Below are 14,685 nucleotides of genomic sequence, written 5' to 3' on the forward strand. Positions count from 1 at the left end.
GGGCAAAGCTCACCCCCATGGGGGCATACCACTAAGGGCCAGACTGCTGGTGGCCTCCCCTTGGTGAGGATCAGATAGAAGGTCCTCAGGACATTATTTCTCCCTTGTTGATTTTATCAGAATAAGACATTTCCCTACTATTTCCTAGGACAATATATGTATCTGAATCTGTGCGTCTAGGACACAAAGGAAATTAGATTTGGTGTCTTAAGTGGCAGCCCCACGGAGGCCCACGCTGCAGAGAGGCAAGTGCACGGCTTCTGGAGTGGTTGCTGACATTCTGGGCCCGCGTTGGTCTTCCCAGGAGAGAACAGTTTAGCCTTTTCAGGTCTGGAGTTGGCAGAGCTGAGTTAGGTATTTTGCTCATAAAGCAACCAGGAGCTTCAAATTCTAGAAGTAGTTCTAGATAAGCCTCCGTTCTAGGTTTCTATTGGCGTAGGCAGGTCTACTAGGAGGCTATGAGGAATATGGTGTACCCAAGGGCACCAGGGGAAAAGCTATTTATGACACTAGACTCTTGGTATTTCACATCCCCCATGTGTAGGAAGCTTCAAGAAGGTAGAACTCTATTTAATTTATTGTTAAAATATTTTTATTACTAAACTGACAGTAACAATGAAAAGTTAGAACATTTTACAGCTGTACAACATTTCACAATTTACAAAACATTTTGGGTAAATGTTTTTTCTTTTAAACCGTGGAACTTCATACCCAAATCCAAACAAAATACAAAAAGCACTTTGTGAGCTATAACCTACAATGCACACATAGTGTATTACTGTATTTTATCAGCGAGTATGTGGCTGATGTCCTTGTATTTAATTGTAGTTAATGATAGGATTTCCAGACTGATCATCATCGCCTGGTCACAACTCCTCATTTTCCATGAACTAAAATGAGACCCACGAGCGACTTGTCTAAGGTCACACGGCTAGTGTTTAACAGAGCCAGTCTTTTGTTACCATGCCTACGTCCTGAAATTCATCTTTGCAATTTGGTGAGAATAGAAACCGCACTTGCTGTCATTTTGCACCACTTGAGCAAACATGCTCATTCTGCAGCATTATTAAAACCTAAGGTTGATGATGGTCCTATCTCTTTAAAAAAAAAAGAAAAAAAAAAGGGGGGGGGGGGGGGGGGGGGGGGGGGGGGGGGGGGGGTGTTGCTGCTGACTGCGGCATCGGCATCCAGTCCGGACCCAGTGCGGCTGCGGTGGCAGTCACGATGGAAGCTGCTGATGTGACAAAAGGAAAACAAAGGCGCCCAGATGGACGCTGACAGCTACCGGTAAGTATCTGAGGATCCAGCTGGATAACTAACGGGAAGGGAAAGGGAAGAAGCTTATGGAAATCGGCCGGCCCGCGATTTGATTGGTTATTCAGCCCTCTGAGAGCTGGGCTGGAACCAGGTCGCTCAGTCCTCTGCAGTTGTTCGCGGAGATCATTGAGCACTTTCCTAAGATACCCGCCTTCCATAGACGATAGAGAATCTTCTCTAACGCGTCCTGCCGCTGTGAGTAATGGGTTCTTTTAAAAAAATGTACAGTTTGGGCTAGCAGCCTGCGGGTTTGTGGGTGAGGCGCCAGTCACAGTGTTACTAGAGAGATCCGCTGTGGTCGAGATGCTCACACCACCCGGCTTTGTCATTTTAATGTCCACCCTGGGTTGCAGGGTTTGGTCACAATGGATCTATTGCTGTAATACGGAGTGTGGGGTTAAGAGCCCTGTTGAATAAGAAAGCGGGATTCTCAAAGTGGCTTATAGTTTAATTTATGGTGATTGTCCTCATTTCAAACAGCACGCCCTTAAATGATTCCACATATTATAGTTCTCTTATACAATGATATTTGAAAATCCTGCTTTTAGTTAAAAGCCTTTTACTTCGTTATTCAATTTCATTCTAATAAGTGATCATTACATTCTTAGAAAGAGTATATCCCAGTTTTAACAACAAGAATCTCTGTCTTGTTCTCTTTCTTAAAACAAGGTTACTACCTCAGTAAAGACTGCTGGATTTGTTTCTAACATCCTAATTGTTTTGGTTTTAATTGTATCCTGCTCTGTGTAAGTAAAAGTGAATGCAGGTTAATTCCATGTGTTTCCCAAGCACGAGCTGCCCTGAAGTTATGTGGAAAGGAAGCTCTTTATTTCCCTACCAATGCAAATAAAAAATAATTGACACCTAACCCCATTTTATTTGTCATTTGAAAAGTGAATCTCCTATATTGTTTTTTAAAGCTACCCATTGATAACCAGGTACATACCAGGTTAATGCATGATTATGATGTCCCAGTGGTTTTGCTTATGACTAACCAGCTTTCTTTCCCCAACCCTGATGCGAAGTCTTACTTCATCCTCTCCTTACCTTCTCTGGCTTTTGAGCTGGCCAATTTCCCTCTTCTTCTCTCTGGAGATTGAGGCTCCTTCAGTCTCCCTTTCAAACATACCAAGCCGGATGTTCCATATTCCCAGCTTTTCCTTGTATCTTGCTTGTTTTGTAAGATCCTTTCCATGATTAAGGTGGTGTTTTCTATTCTTCCCATGATAGGAAGAAACGCCTGATCATAGCTTTTTGAGACCAAGGTTCGCTTACATCAGAAGCATCTAGTGTAATGTTGCTTTATGCTGGATTTGTTCTCAGAAGCTTTAGGTTCTAATCTCACTCAGCTCTGCCACATCTTAGCTCTGCAACCACTGAAAACTCACTTGACTTCTGAGAGTCTCAGTTCCTTCCTATGCTAGAGATGTTGGCCGTTGTTTTTCACACAGCTGTCATGGGGTTGGAATGAGGTAATGCAAATGAACGCACCAGCCCAGAACTTGGCACAACATTGCTATTTAGCAGGAGTTTTGACTTTTTCCATTCAGTCTCCCCACCTTCCTATTCCCCCATCCCTGGGGAAGAAGGCTAAAGTGGTTTCTCATACCATTTTCCTAAAGGAAGGAATTCTGAAATGATCTTTTGACCAAGGGCATCTTAACAAGCTCTAATTAAATATAAAACATATATTCAGTACTTGCTAAGGATCTCTTACCTATAAAAGTAACACCGTTGCCATGTTGCCACAAGAGAGTTCTACTGGAGAAGGGAAAGCCAACTCTCTTTGCACAGCTCCTACTAATCCTCTGTGATGGCAGAAGTGATGAGGATATTGGCTGTCCTGCCATGCGCTCAAGTGAGGACCGCTAAATGTGACTGATGCAAAGGCTGCCGAATTGGAAACCAGGACAATTCCCATTGCTATTCTGATCTTGGACAACCTGGGGAGCAATTTGCTTTTTGTATTGCCAATCCTGTTACTATTTTAGTTTCTATTTTATGTGCTTTTCTCCTTTCTCCTCACCACCTTTTCTTTCCTTAAGTTCTACACTCAGCACATCGTGTCCGACTTTGACACCTAGGATGGAGCCGCTGTGCAAATGCCCAAGGGGGAACAGGATGAAATTGGCAGAAGCACTGGGTGGGAATTGAGGGGGGGATGCTAGCTCCACTTCGGCTTCTCTTTGCGCTGACTGGAAAGTCACTAACTTCATCTCTGAGTAAGAGGTATGAAGTAGATACTCCTTAAGTTTCCTTCGAGTGCTGGGTACATAATTAATAGAGCCAGTCTCTGGGGGTATCCTTGGTTTCTAACAATTATTTGGTCAAATGATGTGCTTTCACACCCTGTCGTCTGTTATCATTCCCACAATAATCTCGCGGAATAGGCAATGCCATTTTGCAGATTATAAAGTGTAAAATAAAGAGAGAGGAGAGCCCCAGCTATTTCTTATTTGTCAAAAGGGGAGGTTGAGTAGATGATATCCAAGTTCGCTTTTCTTGATGAACCTCGATGAGTCCTCAGCCTCCAAACCCTGAGCTCTGGTCCCTGTGCCTCGGTGTCCCCTCTCAGGGCACTTAGATTTTATGGTGACATGAAACCCAAGCCACCTGGGTTCTTGCTTTTGGAAGAGGCCATCTATGGTCTCATTAAAGTAACATTGAATCCAGACAAACATTTGATTTAAACATTCTCCTCTGGATTAGAAAATTAGAAAATGTGGGCTCTGCAAGCCACATATCCCTTTTCATGTGTCCTGAAACTATAACATTTTTTAAAAAGTCAAAGACACCCAAATAATATGGGTGATCACTTGAACTTCATAGATCTCCTTATTTCATTCAAGTAGTAAATGCTAGAGAGGCATACGTATTTGAGTTTCTCAAGTATTTGGAATTTGTGCATTAATTTACATAGTAATAAAGGTTTAGCCCTTTCTCCTTGTTTTTAATGCAACAATAAATTTAATCACTAAAAAAAGTCCTAATAGGGTTACCAGATATATTACAGGAATTATTGCATAAAATCAACACATACTAAAAAAATTATTTGTTATTTATTTGAAATTCAAACTTAACTAGGCATATTTTTATTTGCCAAATCTAACAACCCTATATAAACAGAACCTTAATTGATAATTAGATAATCATTTACTTTGAGCATGAAGATGTTAATTTGTTAGGTTTTTAAGCTTAAAACATAAATTAAATCCAACCTTTATCAGTTTTTCATAATATGCAAATATCTCCCTAGTATTATGTATTGATGCTTTTATTAAATGTTTTAAGCTAAGTGACCATTCTGAGAAAATCCTGATTCTGAAGATCATATTATGTCCAACACACCTCATATTCCCCAGAGACCTTGTTAATGAATGAAAAAAAAATATGCAAGATTTTAAATATATTTGTTTGGAGTCAGATAAATTTGGTTTTGAAAACTGACTGGTACATCATACTAGCCCTGATACTTCACCTTTTGGAAACTTAGTTTTCTCCTTCTTAAATGGGACTGATCGTGGGTTAATAATCCCACCTCAGAGAGCAGATGACAGGTAAGTAAAGTCTCTGTGTGATTTTCCATGGCAGGCTCCTTGAAGAAAAGTTGGTTTTTAAGTGAATGAGTGAATATTATTTTTCCCTTCAAAAAGCCAGATGATAATATTAGACAGATAATATGAAATGAGATGTATTTTAATCATATAATCTATGTTTCATCTATTGGTTTTTAAAAGCTTTTTTGAGATATATAATTCATATACCATATAATTCATCTATATGATCTCTTATTTTTGTGTAAAATGTGATCTTTGAAGCCAAATTGAGCTTTTAAAGGTAAACCCAAGACCCTGAGGAGCTCCTATTCCAGTTCCAGCCCTCCCAAGCCTGTGCCTTAGACAAGGAGTTCTGGTAGTTGACAAGACTGAAAGCAGAGTCTCCATCAATTCGATCCAAGCTGTGCTATAGAAATATGTGTCTTTTTATTACATGGAAATTGGCCAAAGTTATTGAATACTTTCTGTATCCATGGCCCTGAATCTGACCGAGTAGGAGAGTCAAAGATGAACAAGACATTCCTGAGGAGCATTCAGCAAAGTAGAAGAGGAAGATTTGTATAACACAGAGGAGATTTGGAATGCTGAGGGAATAATGTATATTTTTTCTTATTTTAAATCTGAAATATATCTTCTCTGTTGTACATTTTACATGGAAATCTTTAATTGCACACATACACACACACGCACACGTACAACTAACCCATTAAGTATCACTCATCTTTAACTTTATTTTTGGTGTTCTACAAAGTGCATTTATGTGCCCCTTCAATCAGAGGGGTGCATAGTTGGGGTCAAATAAGGGCTGTAGTGACCATGACCTTTTCTACAACAGATTGTGCCAATACAGTTCTGTCATTAACGACATTCACAATTCTTGCTATGTCTTAACATCTTAATTTTGCTCTATTGATTTATAGGGTGAATTAATCTGACTTCTCCATTTTGCAAAGATGCCATTTTAAAGTCTTTGCTGACTCATGTTTTGTTCTGACATTAAGGAGGGCAAGGCAATTTTTTCTGAGGGTAATTCCAGTCGAGGTTTTCTGTGGGCCCAAAATCTGTCTGTACTTGGCTCCCTGTTGTAATGTTAGGGACTTTCAAGGGTAAATTTTCACCACATCCCAGAGGATTTAGCTACCTATGAGAAAGTAATGTTGATTTTTAAATCCCGTTTTTAGACGAATGTGTATGCCATTCTCAGGAGATTGCTAGAGGCTGTAAATGGGTTGAAAGACTTGTTTCTAGGGAAACGAAAGCTCTGAGGACGGGTAAAGCTGCAGAAGCTGCACCTGTGCTTCCTGGCAGCACGGAGAGCAGTGGGAAGGGGGAGAGGTCACCCATGACATCCTTGCTTCCCCCGGGCCATGGGCCCCTTCCCCCCACCCCTAAGGAGGGGTTTTACTCCTTCTAAGTCTCTGCAGAAAGCATGCAGTTCTGCAATTAAATGGACACACAGACCAAAGAGAAGGGACACCATATTGAAGATAACATATCAGGGGGAGCTCCTGATTATATTTTTATCTCATCCCCACAGGAAAGACCTTCCTTTTCATTCCCCGTGGGTGACGGCCAGGTGTCTGTTCTGGTTCCTGGGATGTTTCTTCTGTCCTCTTTCTTTCTGGTAAAGTCTCCTTTCTTCCGCCTTAGAGATCCCTTCGTCTTCCCACACTGCTCCCTGCCTGCCTACTAAGGACAGCTTTTGGCTAAGGGGACGCCACCACTTATTTACACAAGCGTCATGGTTTACACCCTGAGTCTCTGGGCTGTTTGTGTCTCAAGCAGTGGAACTCAGAGTTTCAGCTCAGTGAGTAAGTGGGGCTGGTACATTTCTTCCCCACTCCTTACACGAGATCATATTTACTGCCAAATTCACCCGCTGTGGGGAAAACCCGGGTTGCCAAAATAGGGTATTTTTGCCGGGCAGGCAAAGAGGTCACTGAATGGCACACTGTGCCTGTATTAGCCACGGGCAGCGACCTCAGGTTTCCAAGCCAAACGAACGGATCCCACCGCTGGCGGGGATGGATGTCCAAGCCCCGATCCCGAATCGCCAGTACAGAGCACCGATAGTTCGGGCCCCCGGGGGCCTGAGACAAGGCCCTGAATCAGTGGGCAGAGAGGATCACGAATGCGCTTCGTGTCACTTCACGTGTTAAAGAATATTACGTGAATAGGAAGAGTGACATCCAATGTTTGCAAAAATTATCTGCAGTTTATTAAGTACTTGTAGACATAGTCGGAGGGTCTTTATGATGACTCTACACATGGATGGGGCAGGCTAGCCCCGTTTCACAGATGAGGCACGGAGACATTATGCCAGTTTCCAGTCGTGGTCTTCATTGTACCACACAACCCCCAACACCATATGGTGGAAGCAGCTTTCCTCCCTTTTGGGGAAGGTATAGGGAGAGAAGGAAATACTATTTGATTGCCTACATTGTGTTAGGTGAAGAAGCAAAGAGATAGAAGTCAAAGAACCTGTGTTTAAGTCCCCGCATGGATGTCACTTGACTTTCTGAACCCCAATTTCCTTATCTGTGAAATAGGATTAACCATTTCCTACCGAATTACCAGTCTATTATGAAACTGAACTAATATAATGTCTATGGAATCACTTCAACAAATTAAAAATACCATATCTCTATAAGATAACCCGACTATACTGCATTATAATTTTACTATCACTGACATTTCAATTGTATACAAAATTTAGGATATACTAATTTTCTTGGCTGTGTCAATGAGCTACATTAATACAACATTATCATAAAAGCAGTAAAAAATACCAGATTTTATCATACCATTGTCTTGAGGAACTGTCTTAAATGTATTAGTATAGTTTGCTCACATTTCTTATATTTTAAATTGCATTAGACTGCTGTTCAATCATGATTGATGCCACAAAAAAGACTATTAACTTTTCTCTTCCCTGCAATGTCCTTGTTGAGGATTTATAAAAGTAAATGTGTGATATACTGAAGCACTCAAAAATGGATTCATTATCAGATAAAGATTTCTATGCAAGAGAAACATTAAACATATAAGTATAAAAATCCTATATAATGTTAATCTTACAATCAGTAAGGAACTAAAAGCATTTCTGTGGTTTAAAACAATGAATGTGAAAAAGAACTAAATATATATTTAATTACAAGCAGAGATGTGTTCATATATCTGCATATTTAAAATGTGGGATTATGGCACCCCAAGATATAGATGTTTGTTGAATTGAATAAAGATGTGCGTGCGTGCGCACGCACAATCATGAATTGGGAATAAAAACTTTTTTTAAAAGATTTTATGTATTTATTTGAGAGAGAGTGAGAGAGAGCACACAAATGGGGGGGAGGGGCCGAGGGAGAGGGAGAAACAGAACCCCCCCATGAGCAGGGAGCCCAATGTGGGGCTCCATCCCAGGACCCCAGGATCATGACCTGAGCTGAAGGCAGACACTTAACTAACTGAGCCACCCAGGCGCCCCCAAAAAAGACATTTTAATATTTCTTTTGCCTGGGGTGCCTGGGTAGCTCAGATGGTTAAGCGTCTGCCTTCGGCTCAGGTCATGAACCCAGGGTCCTGGGATCGAGTCCCGCATCGGGTTCCCTGCTAGGCGGGGAGCCTGCTTCTCCCTCTGCCTTTCTCTCTGTCTCTTATGAATAAATAAATAAAATCTTAAAAAAAAAATATTTCTTTTGCCTGTATATTTTGATCTTGGATTAGTACAAAGTTATCATGAGAATGAAGAAAAGAATATATGATAAATGCTGCATGATATATGTGAATGCTGATGTGCGCCATACGTTTCAATATCGTGAGAAGCAGTCTGGCTTATTGGAGACACCTCTTGAACTGAGGGTCTAGAGCTTGTGTTGGAGCTGTGTCACTTCCTCACTGTGACCTTGTAGGGCCCTAGTGGCCCCAAGAGACACAGTGATGGTATGCACAGTCTCTCCCCTTCAACATTGCCACTGCAGGGCTCGAAATTACAAAGATTAACATTTACATATGTATAAACTAACATTTACAACATTTGCCATAGACCAGCCCTGGAGACTTTTGTCACCCTGTGCCCTTCTATAGCCCCTTATGGCTTGGGCACATGCTTTAAATTTTTGAGCTTCAATCTCTTAGCCTGTAAAATGGAGAAACTATCTGGTCTACCTCTTTTATCAAGTAGTCTTAAGGATCGCATGACACCATATATGGAATTGTAAAGGACTACAGAAATGTAAGGTACTATCATTTAAATATCACACGCAGAATTTTTAATTAATTAAGAAGGGCTTATGGGTACCCTGTGGATCCTTGCAACTCTAAGGAATACTTTGGAATGCTTGGGGAGTGGGTTCTCATGGAGCGTTTCACAAGGTGGAGGATACATGCCCTGAAAACAGGGGATGGTTGGTGTTTAGGAAAGGAAAAGATGCTACTCAAATAGGCAACAACAAAAACAAAAAAGAGATTATGCAGTGAAAATATGATCCCTTTTACAAATCTATTCTCTACTCGCCTCCCCTTCCTCCTCTTCTCTTCTTCTCTTTCCCTCCTCTTGTAAAAAACCTTATTACCTAGACTCTATTTTTCCATCTGTACCTCATTCTTAATGAACAGCTATTATAATAATAAATGAAAGCTATTAAAGACTATTTTAAGCAAAGATGTCATTTTATACTCTTCATTTTATAAACCTATTTTCAATATTATCCTATGTATGAGATACAATTTATAGTACAAATTTAATTTTTATTATTTTCAAAGGGAAATACTGTGCATACAAAAGACTATAAATTAGAGTCCTTTGCCTACTTTTTTAGGTTGTTTCTTTTTTTATTTTCAAGAGTTCTTTATGTATTCTGGACACAGACTTTTGTCAATTATCTGTGAGGCAAATACGTTCTCCTGATTTTTGTAGCTTGTCTTAGGTGAACAGCAGTTCTTAATTTTAATGTGGTTTGACTGTAATCATCTTTTGTCTTATGGTTAGTGGCGTCTATTTGTTCTTTAAAGAATTCTTCTTTACTCTGAGGTCATAAAGATATTGTGTTATGTTTCTTTCTAAAAACTTTAAGGTTTGATATTCTCACTTATATCTGGCTTGGATATTTGTGCACCGTGGAAGGTACAGATACATTTTGTTTCTATGGAGATAACCGCTTGTCCCAGTAATATTTTCTGAATGGTCCTCTTTCCCCACTGAATTCTACAAACACCTCTGTCACGTACCAAGTTTCTATGAATGCACCGCTCTGTTGCTAAGCTTTTTATTCTGATTGTTCTTGTGTGAATGCCCTACTAACTTATAATAGGTTACATTAAGATTCAGTATCTAGAAAAGCAAGTCTTTTCCCTTACTGTTCTGAAGGAGTGTCTTTTTAAAGAAATTCTTGTTCCTTTGTCCTTCCATAAAACTCTGAGGATCAGCTTGTCAAGTTTTATTTTAAAAAGTTATTGGGAATTCCTTTGAATGAGAAGATCAGTTTGAGGAGAGTTGACATTTCAATGATATGGAGTCTTCCTTTTCATCATGTTCATCATCTCTGTTTTTTAAAGAACCTCTATAATGTTTTTTGTTCAGGTTTATAGATTTTTCTTCCTAAACGTTTTGTACAAGTTCTTTCATTATAACTATTCCAAGGTAACTTATTTTTTTTCTGGCTATCGTAAATGGCTATCATTTAAAAGAGCCCCTTTAAAAAAAAAAACCAAACTTGCTAGTATGTAGAAATGCAATGGAACTTATATCAGTAATCTTGATACACTCTATTATTAACTTTGGTAATTTGTCTAAAAATTTTTTTTAATATTCCGTGTGTGAATAGTGACGTTTGTTTCCTCTCTTGCTCCCCTCATTCCTCATTCTTCTCCCCCTTTTGCTGTCTTGCACTGGCTGGCACCTCCAGTAAAATGTGGACTAAAAACAAAGACAGGGAAGTATGTCTGCTCTTTAGTGAAGTTCTCATCTACTTCTCATTGACTAAAAGGTTTTTTGTTTCCTTTCCCTTTTTAATTTTTTTTATCATTAATGGCTATTGAATTTTATCCTCTGATAAATCCAATCAATTTGGTCGTAAGGTATTATGTTTATTACACACTGCTGGATGCAACTTACTAATACATATTTTGAATTTTTGCATCCATGTCCATGAGTGAGATTGGCCAGGGATTTTGCTTTTTCATATTGTCCTAATTTGGTGTCGATCATTTAATTTGGAAATATAATCAGCCTCATGAAATTACTTGGACATACTGTCTGTTTTTATGTTCTCTGGGAGAATCTGTAAGATATTAGAATTAGCTGTTTAGTGAACGTTTGGTACAGCTCACCAGTGAAACTGGCCAGCCTCGTGCTTTCTCTGTGAGATTTTCAATACCAGCGGTTGAATCTATTTCATAGGATGGATTTAGTTCTTGAATTAATTTTCGTACTTTATATTTTTCCAGGAATTTGTCCATTTCCAAAATTTAAACATTCATTACCTGAAAGGTTTTATAATCTGTTATCTTTTTAATTAATCTTTTATTTTCTAATTCCTAAATTTCTAATGTTTCACTACAAGCACTCTCTTTGTGTGGGTAACTTTGTTTTATCTTGATCAGCGTTGCCACAAGTTTGCCAATGTGTCTTTTTAAAGAACTCTCCTGGGGCTCCTGGGTGGCTCAGTCAGTTAAGCGTCTGCCTTTAGCTCAGGTCCTGATCTCAGGGTCCTGGGATCCAGCACCCCTGCTCAGCAGGTAGCCTGTTTCTCTCTCTCCGTCTGCCCCCCCCCCCCGCCCCGCCGTGCTCTCTTGTGCTCGCTCTCTCTCAAATAAATAAATAAAATCTTAAAAAAATATATAAAGAACTCTGTTGATAATTTCCTCTGTGTCTTTGTTTTCCATTTCATTAATTCTGCTCTCATCATTATTTCCTATTTTGGGGGGCTTTATCCCATTACCTTTTTTTCTAAATTCTTGAAGTGGATACTTAATTTTCAATCTTCCAACTTTCTAAATGAAATTGTTAAAGGCTTTAAATGTCCTCATACATTTCCTAACCCTCTTTTTAATGAAGAGCGAGCAGGTCAAAGACTCAGTGATTTTGTAGGCACTTGGATCTGACCAGAATTTTGAAAGATTCCTTTCGTTTTGTATTCATTTTATTTATCTTTAGAGTTACCCTCTATTTGTGGCCCATGGTACTAGGTTTCCATTTATGTTGTGAACAGGGAGTTTCCTTTCATAATACACTTATTTAGGTAGAGACTAATTAAGGAAAAATCTTAAGTAATGATCAAATAGGTGGCACACAAATAGGCCAAAGATCCCCAAAGTGGTATGTTATATCTCAAATAGGAACAAAATCATGAGGGTGACTCATCAGTGACTGGTGTTGGGGAAACTGGTGTTCCAGGTAACATACCGTCTTCTCTCATCCACGTGCATATACACTCGTTAATCACAGGGGGTAAGTTCTTTTTTTCTTTTTATTAATTTTAAAATTTGAGTATAGTTGACACACAATGTTATATTAGTTTCAGGTGTAGAACACAGTGATTCAACAAGTCTATACATTATGCTGTGTTCACCACAAATGTAGCTCCCAGCTGTCATCCTATGATGCTGTTACAGTATCATCAAGCACATTGCCTATTCTCTACCTTTTCCCAGGGGGTAATTTTGGAACAGTTAGAGAAGAAGACAAGTCCTGGAGAGATGCACATGTACAAATGTTTCAGTGCCCAAAAGGGAATAATAGTTTTTGGAATTCTAAATTGGGGGTTAGATGTTAATTATAGAAATGATATTAAAACTGAAGATTGTATTACTAGAGAGAATTAAGGAGCTGTTAGAGAAGGACACAGTTATCCCTAGGACCCAGCATGGGTTCATCAAGAGCATGTCATGTCATGTTAATATACTTTCCTCTTTGACAAAATTTTTAGACTGACAGCTCCGTGGAGGGATCAGGAGAAAGACTGTATCTTGGCCTTGGTGATATATTGGGCAAACTCATTGTATTCTGTTATCATTGAGAGAAATATATGTGTTTGATGATAGCACTTTCATTAGGGTTCAGAGTTATGTAGGAAAAACTATTCGAAGATTGTTTTGTGATGAATTTATCATTGCCCATCTGTAGGAAGGTCATAATAATTTGCCACAGGTTTCTACGTTGTGTAGCAATTTTACCAAACATGCCAGGTGATATAAAGCTAATTAATGTGGTAGATTTCAGAGTGTGTGTTTTAAAAGATATTGGCAAACTGGAATTAGATATGGAAACTCAATGAGTGAGGTTAATAAGCATGAACGTGCAGTGTTCCACTGAAATCCACACTTCTATTTCTAACGCTCCCACAGAAGCAGAATATCATGAGCCGAGAAACTGTGCAGGCTGAAGGCAAAGCCTGGAGAGTCTCTATTCAAGTATAACTAATTCCAGATTTCCCTTGGAATTTCACATTTTATTATAAACATTTATATAAAATCTGTGTTGTACGATACATTTATATTTTATGGTTATACTTAAAAATGACATTTTAATTGACAAAATCTTTTTTATTTAGAAGACATAATTTGGATTAATTCCTATTCTCAGAATTGTTATTTATTTATTTATTTAACAGAGAGAGGGAGAGAGCACAAGCAGGGGGAGTGGCAGGCAGAGGGAGAGAGAGAAGCAGATTCCTCACTGAGCAGGGAGCCCGACATGGGGCTTGATCTCAGGACCTGGAGATCATGACTTGAGCCGAAGGCAGATGCTTAACCATCTGAGCCACCCAGGGGCCCCTAATTATAAATTTAAATCTAGAATTTCTCTAATTCTTGACACATGGCAGCCAAATTTCATTATATATGATTTTATATGAAAGAATAATTAAGATTTTGGATTGGTTTGTTTTAATTAATCTCACTCCTGATGTCTGGTAATATTTTTATTATAACAGGTTATTGGGAAAGTGTTTTCAGGGAATAGTTTACAGTGAGTTTTGCATTATTTTCCTGGGTTTTCATGAAGCCAAGAATCAATAGTACTATAAGTCTAGCTTACATTACTGTCTCTAAGTTATGTTTGTCAAGAATGAAATATTGTCAGCTAACACAAGGAGAATAGGAATTCAGGAGCTGGTTTTCCAGTTTCTAATTAGCAGTTCCTAGTTGAGTGAGCTTGAACACAGTTCCTCACCTTCCTGCGTCCAAGTTTCTTTAACATACAGCAATTCTACCTCTCTTGTTCTCTCCACCTCAAAGAACCATTTATTTAAGTGTGGTGCTAAGAGAGCACCTTGAAAATTATCAGGCATTTATATGTGTGAGAGTTGTATGAATGGGTAGAAAATTCAATCTCATGTGTCCCTCTGGCTTATCACTGTTGCCCCAGTTTGTCCTTTATCTTCCTAGTTTTTTCTTAAAATGTTAAGACTATTGGGAGTCACCAGTGGTTATTGGGAATATTACTAAAAAAAAAAAAGACTTTCAGATAGGCACATTTTCTTTTCTTTTTCTGATATAGATGTTTTGCTTTCAAACATGAGTTATATTATATGTAAAGTTGTACCTTTGGATTTAAAGGTATTATTTCTGAAAAAAGGCACATCCTGTGAAGTACGTATTTCACTTAAAAGAAGCCAGGGAAATAGAGAAATGAGAAGAAACGCCTGGGGAGTGAGAACATGAAACTAAATTAAGTATTCAAGTTTTTTATTTATAGAGCCCGCCATGTGTAGTTACACATGTGCGTTTGTTGGTTGTGAGGTGAGGGATAAACGCCATGCGATTTGGCAGGGCTCGAGTGCAACCAGCAGTTTATAATTAGAAAGTCGCTGGA

At 39.0% G+C, this 14,685-nt stretch overlaps 1 protein-coding gene across 5 annotated transcripts in view; it reads left to right on the top strand.

Moving 5' to 3' along the window:
* The first annotated feature begins 1,174 nt into the window (after positions 1–1,174).
* Positions 1,175–14,685, top strand: part of SACS (sacsin molecular chaperone) — a 96,760-nt gene continuing 83,249 nt past the window's right edge. For 2 of the 5 annotated variants that reach the window (XM_032403341.1, XM_032403347.1), the window contains exon 1: positions 1,175–1,287. The gene's annotated coding sequence lies outside the window, so the exon portion shown is untranslated. Of the gene's footprint in view, positions 1,288–1,318; positions 1,513–6,411; positions 6,499–14,685 lie in introns of those variants that run through there. The other 3 variants (XM_032403343.1, XM_032403345.1, XM_032403342.1) reach the window with 3 other exon arrangements.

This window comes from Phoca vitulina, unplaced genomic scaffold (assembly GCF_004348235.1).
Source record: "Phoca vitulina isolate PV1807 unplaced genomic scaffold, GSC_HSeal_1.0 scaffold5, whole genome shotgun sequence".
In the NCBI taxonomy this organism is placed as follows: domain Eukaryota; kingdom Metazoa; phylum Chordata; class Mammalia; order Carnivora; family Phocidae; genus Phoca; species Phoca vitulina.